Source organism: Macrobrachium nipponense, chromosome 36 (genome assembly GCF_015104395.2).
Source record: "Macrobrachium nipponense isolate FS-2020 chromosome 36, ASM1510439v2, whole genome shotgun sequence".
In the NCBI taxonomy this organism is placed as follows: Eukaryota; Metazoa; Arthropoda; class Malacostraca; order Decapoda; family Palaemonidae; genus Macrobrachium; species Macrobrachium nipponense.
The window spans coordinates 58,470,665-58,476,664 of NC_087220.1; the positions used below are offsets into that span (position 1 = coordinate 58,470,665).

Below are 6,000 nucleotides of genomic sequence, written 5' to 3' on the forward strand. Positions count from 1 at the left end.
TATGCTAAATGCACAAAAAGCTGAACTCGTAACACTGGATATTACTGCCCCTTGAAGAGGATAACTTGACTTCATTTCTGGCGAATGTTTCTACCCTGCAATGCCCGAATGTGCAGCCTGTGATAATGGTGTAAATGGAAGTAAATGCCCACAGTCGGGGGAATAACATCGGTAACATTTGTGTTGTTTGGCCACGTTTATACCATTGCTGACACTCGCTGAAAAAGCACGTAAAAACTGAAAAGAGACGCCATGTTGTTTAGGGGATGTTTTTGTAGTTTGTATACAGTTAATGACGAAGCCCTGGCTGCATTTTTTTTTTTTTTTTTTTTTTTTTTTTTTTTTTTTTTACGGCTCTGCTTCACTGGCGCCATAATTGTCAAAGCTCATCTCCTTCACCCTTTGCAATGGCGGCGATTTTGCGCCCTGTTTATGTAGTTCCATGTCCTTGACAATTTAATAGCTAGAAGCATGAGCCCGCGCCGGCATAAGGCCAACTCAAAACAACAAGCAAAGCAACATCTTAAAAGATACGAACTGTAACTTAAAATTGGACTAATACAGCTGAACATCTGTGCATGCCAGTTAAATCATTTGCCCTATTCAACAAAATATAATCATCGTACATGGTGCAGGTGAGCTGTAATCCTAATGAATATCTTTACACTCACAACTAAAAATATTATTATTTTTCACGTCATATTTTTGGGGTATAATCTTGAAAAATTAAACCTTAATATCGACTTGGTCTACTAAATCTGATCTGCAAAATACATCTTCATAACGTTAAAATGTTAATTAATCAACAAACGTTGATTTAAATATATTTAAACGCAATTAAATTTCACCTTGATATCATTAATTAAGTTTTAAATGTGCGATTACCAAGGCAATATACATCTAGGCCTATCACTTGTCACATTGAGTTAGCACAAGGTTAAGATCTCTAGAGCGCGTGTATGAAGCGAAATACATTACAAATACATTACCAGAAGGCAAAATACATTGTAATAAATTACCAGAAAGCAAGATGTATCATAATAATTTACCCAACATACTCTATAATCCCATATCACAATAAGATTAACAAAATCATTTGCCTAAGTGAAGAGAAATACATTACAAACACAAATTACCAGAGCAAAATACATTATTATAAATTACCAAGAGGCAAAATACATTATAATAAATTACTAGAGTGCAAAATACATCATCATAAATTACCAGAAAGCACGATTGCATTATAATAAATTACCCAAATGCACAATAATAAATCATTTCTTTCCAAATCACCACGGCTTCTCCTTAGGCCTACTACCACAAAATCGCCATTAAAAAGCCCACGCTATCTCTCATAAAACGGCGTGACGGACACACACGTACACACACATAAAAAGCTCAACCTTTTCGATGCAACAGATGGTCGTCTACTGCTGCTACTCCGGCGGGAACAGCACCATTTCACAGCACCTTGTTAACAGCAGGGGGATACACCGGCGGCAGCTCTCAGTTCACCTGTTACCGACATCCGACTCTTTCGAAAACTCCTACGTTTGGCCAACTTCCTGTGGGTTTGTCGGCGTAAAAGCGAACCACATGCCATTCTATGAATCAATGGAGGGTATATACAATACTTTATGGAGGTTTTCGCGCTGTTTTATTCGTTTATTGAGGGAAATATCGGTCGAATTTCTTGCGTCTGGCAGCAGCGTGGAGCGTCCAAGTGCCCGAGGTCACCCCTTTGTAAGGATGACGTTTATTATCTCCGAGTCGCGAAGGCGAGTGGGTATATACCCGGGGGACTTTCTCTCTCTCTCTCTCTCTCTCTCTCTCTCTCTCTCTCTCTCTCTCTCTCTCAAAAAGGACTTTCCGCCCCCCTTCCTATAGGTTCGTTGTTTCAACTACTTTCGTATCTTTCTTACGCATCCTAAATTACCTTTTTTATTCTTCTTTTTTTTTTGAGGGCAAGGGTCACTCTTACATAAACGGTCACTCCTACGACGTTGTTTTCGCTTAAAAAAAAAAAAAAACGAAAATTTTAACAGGGCCTAGAGGTTAGATCTTGATTCGCCTATACAATTAACTTTTTTCGTATAGGCCTATCGCCACTTCATTGTTTCCTCCAACTCTTACGATACAATCTTTCTTAACTAAGTCATTATATAGTCTGGTTAGGTCTAATTTCTACCCATTTTTTTTATGAAGCTTAAAGCGGTTCAAATTCCACGAAATATCACTAAAGAAAATTGCTCTCTATTCGACATGGTTGAACTAAGCCATAATTAATCATATATTTAGATTACACTATATGAACTAAGCCATAAATAATAATATATTTAGATTACACTATGAAAATCCATCACAAATATGCCATGAATAATATATATATATATATATATATATATATATATATATATATATATATATATATATATATATATATACTATTATATATATATATATATATATATATACATATTATATATATCATATATATATACATATTACATATATCATCATATATATATATATATATATATATATATATATATATATATTATTATATATTATTATTATTATTATTATATATATATATATATATATATATATATATATATATATATATATATATATTATTCATGGCATATTTGTGATGGAATTTTCATAGTGTAATCTAATTATGATAATATTTATGGCTTAGTTCATATAGTGGTAATCTAAATATATGATTAATTATGGCTTACTTCATAGTATAATCTAAATATATTATTATTTATGGCTTAGTTCATAATAGTGTAATTGAAATATATGATTATTTATGGCTTTAGTTCTACCACGTCAAATAAGAGCAATTTTCTTTAGTGATATTTCGTGGAATTTGAACCGCTTTAAGCGTCATAAAAAAAATGGGTAGAAATTAGACCAAAATAAATAGTAAGATTAGTACTAATGAGAGTTGTTTATTAATAGTATTAATTAAAAAAAAAGATTGGTTGTGTTTGTTAAAAAACACCATCCTTTGGAATACAGGCTTAATTGATGTGAAAAAAATATGATATATATATATATATATATATATATATATATATATATATATATATATATATATGTGTGTGTGTGTGTGTGTGTGTGTCTTACTAATATCTACTTTTCTGAGCTCAGTCTATCTTTACGTAATACCTATTATATGTACTTTTTGTTTAGCTTTTGATTATTGAATGAATTTCGTCAAAAAACTGTAAAAAATATAAGGTAAAACAAATGATAAATAAAACTTCAGAGCAGAAGAACTAGACGCATCAAGCTTATTTGATTGAGTCTCTTTTTTTTTTTTATTAAAATTTTTTAATAAAGGGAATGGGATCTATCACATATAAAGTTACAATCTACAAAGTAGTTTTGAAGTTTGCACCATGACTATTTTTATGGGACGTTCCATGTATAATAATATTATATATATAAATTAGTACTTATATATATATATATATTATAATATATATATATACAGTGGTACCTCGAGATACGAAATTAATCCGTTCTGAGACGGCTTCGTATCAAGAGTTTTTTTCGTATTTTGGAACAACATTTTACATGTAAAATGGCTAATCCGTTCCAAGCCCTCCAAAAACACCCCAGTAAATTATATTTCCAGGCCTAAAACACATGTTCTAGGGTTACGACGGAAGAAATATGACTCCAAAAAGGCAAAATACTGTACATACTTGAGTAATATTCAACTGCATGTATGTTCAATCCCATTTTTACTGCATATATTAGGACTTTAGCATATGTCCCTTAGCAAAAGCCTAGCCTTAGTTACCGGTTGCTACTGTAGCCTAGTCTATGATTCTGACATCTAAACCTAAGAGCTAAAAGCTTAGAATATGCCAATAAAATGTATAAATAATCAGTATGTACTCATTTCAAATAATTATTAATTAATCATTAACTATAATACACAAAAAAACAAAAAACAAACAAACCTTCCAATCGATTGTTTACATTCTCAGCTCTTACCCGTCTTACGAGTATCGAACGAGCGCCAAGCAATCATTTTTCCTAGCACACAGTAAGCCATAAATTGTCATTAGCATCTCTTCAACTAATGAAACCACCAAACAGTATAATAACCATTGATTTCTATTCTTTTTATATTCTTACCTAACGGAGATACCGAGTTACTGACAGCTATAATGAAACATACGCAATACGTATACGTAACGTGATAATAAAACAGAAGAAGAATTCTAAAAAATGCGTATTTGTTGGCAGTCTGATTTATTTTATATTTTATGATATCTAATTCACATTTTTTTTTTATTAAATGTATTGCATGTACTCATTTCAAATAATTATTAAGTAACCATTAACCCTCTTACGCCGATTGGACGTATTAAACGTCGAGTCAAAATGTCTCCCGTATGCCGATTGGACGTATCATACGTCGGCTCAAAAAAGTTTTTTTAAAAATTCGCGGAAAAATACTTATAGGCCTACCAGCCGAAAACTTTTGTATCACGCGCCTTGGGGGATGCTGGGAGCTCACGGATCAAGGCGTTGTTTTGTTTACAATCGCTACGCAGGCGCGCAAGCGCGAATTTCTTTCTTATCGCACTAAAAAGTATCAGTGACACATCTCGGAAATTATTTCGTCATTTTGACATAATTTTTGCACCATTTTAAATTATCCTTTACATGAAGTATTATATATTGAAAATGTGCGCAATTCATGTAAAATACAACAAAAAAATACTCATGATTGTACTTTTATCAGTTTTGAAATATTTTCATATAAATAACGATAAGTGCAAAAAATTTCAACCTTCGGTCAACTTTGACTCTACAGAAATGGTCGAGAAACGCAATTGTAAGCTAAAATTCTTATATTATAGTAATATTCAATCATTTGCCTTCATTTTGCAACAAATTGGACGTCTCTAGCATAATATTTCGATTTATGGTGAATTTATGAAAAAACTTTTTCCTTACGTTCGTGCGATAACTCTTCCGATAAATTTTTTCGTGCGATTGTCCTAATGTTTGCACCCTTTTAAATTTGCCGTTACATAAAGTTTTATATATGGAAATGTGCGCAATTTCATGCACAATACAACAAAAAACAACCCATAGTTGTAGCTTTTATCAATTTTGAAATATTTTCATATAAATAACGTTAAGTGCAAAAATTTCAACTTTTCGGTCAACTTTGACTCTACCGAAATCGTCGAAAAACGCAATTGTAAGCTAAAACTCTTATATTCTAGTAATATTTAATCATTTACCTTCATTTGCAACGACTTGGAAGTCTGTAGCACAATATTTCGATTTATGGTGAATTTATGAAAAAAAAAAAACATTACGTTCGCGCGGTACTTCGAAAAAAAAAAAAAATCAGAATTTTTTTTGTGCGATTGTCGAAATGTTTGCACCATTTAAAATTAGCTGTTTACATAAAGTTTTTATATATGAAAATGTGCGCAATTTCATGTAGAATACAACTAAAAATGATTGAAGGTTGTAGCTTTTCTCTTTTTTCGAAATATTTGCATATAAATCACGATAAATAGAAAAAAAACCACGTTCGGTCAAATTTGACTCTTCCGAAATAGTTGAAAAACGCAATTTTAAGCTAAAACTCTTACGGCCTAGTAATATTCCGTCATTTTTCTTCATTTTGAAACAAATTTGAAGTCTCTAAAACAATATTGTGATTTATGGTGAATTTTGAAAAATATATTTTACCTTCACTCCGCGCGCCGATTCGCGGCCGCAAGTCTCCGAAATACGTACATCGCATTATCCTAATATTTGCTCCTTTTCAATATTATCCTTTTTATAGGAGAGTTTCATATATCAAAATGTGCGCAAATACATGAAGAAATACAATAAAAAATAATTGAAGGTTGTAGCTTTTCCATCTTCGAAATATGTGCATATAAAAAAATATATATATTAAAATTTTCGACATTCGGTCAATTTAACTCGTCCGAAATGGTCGAA

The 6,000-nt window shown here is 31.7% G+C and overlaps 1 protein-coding gene across 2 annotated transcripts in view; it reads right to left on the reverse strand.

Moving 5' to 3' along the window:
* The window catches only part of LOC135203728 (b(0,+)-type amino acid transporter 1-like), a 105,365-nt gene that overhangs the window by 86,936 nt on the left and 12,429 nt on the right, over positions 1–6,000 (reverse strand). The window contains exon 1 of one of the 2 annotated variants that reach the window (XM_064233650.1): positions 1,404–1,557. The exons of the other annotated variant lie outside the window; for it this stretch is intronic. The gene's annotated coding sequence lies outside the window, so the exon portion shown is untranslated. Of the gene's footprint in view, positions 1–1,403; positions 1,558–6,000 lie in introns of those variants that run through there. 2 annotated transcript variants of the gene reach the window in all.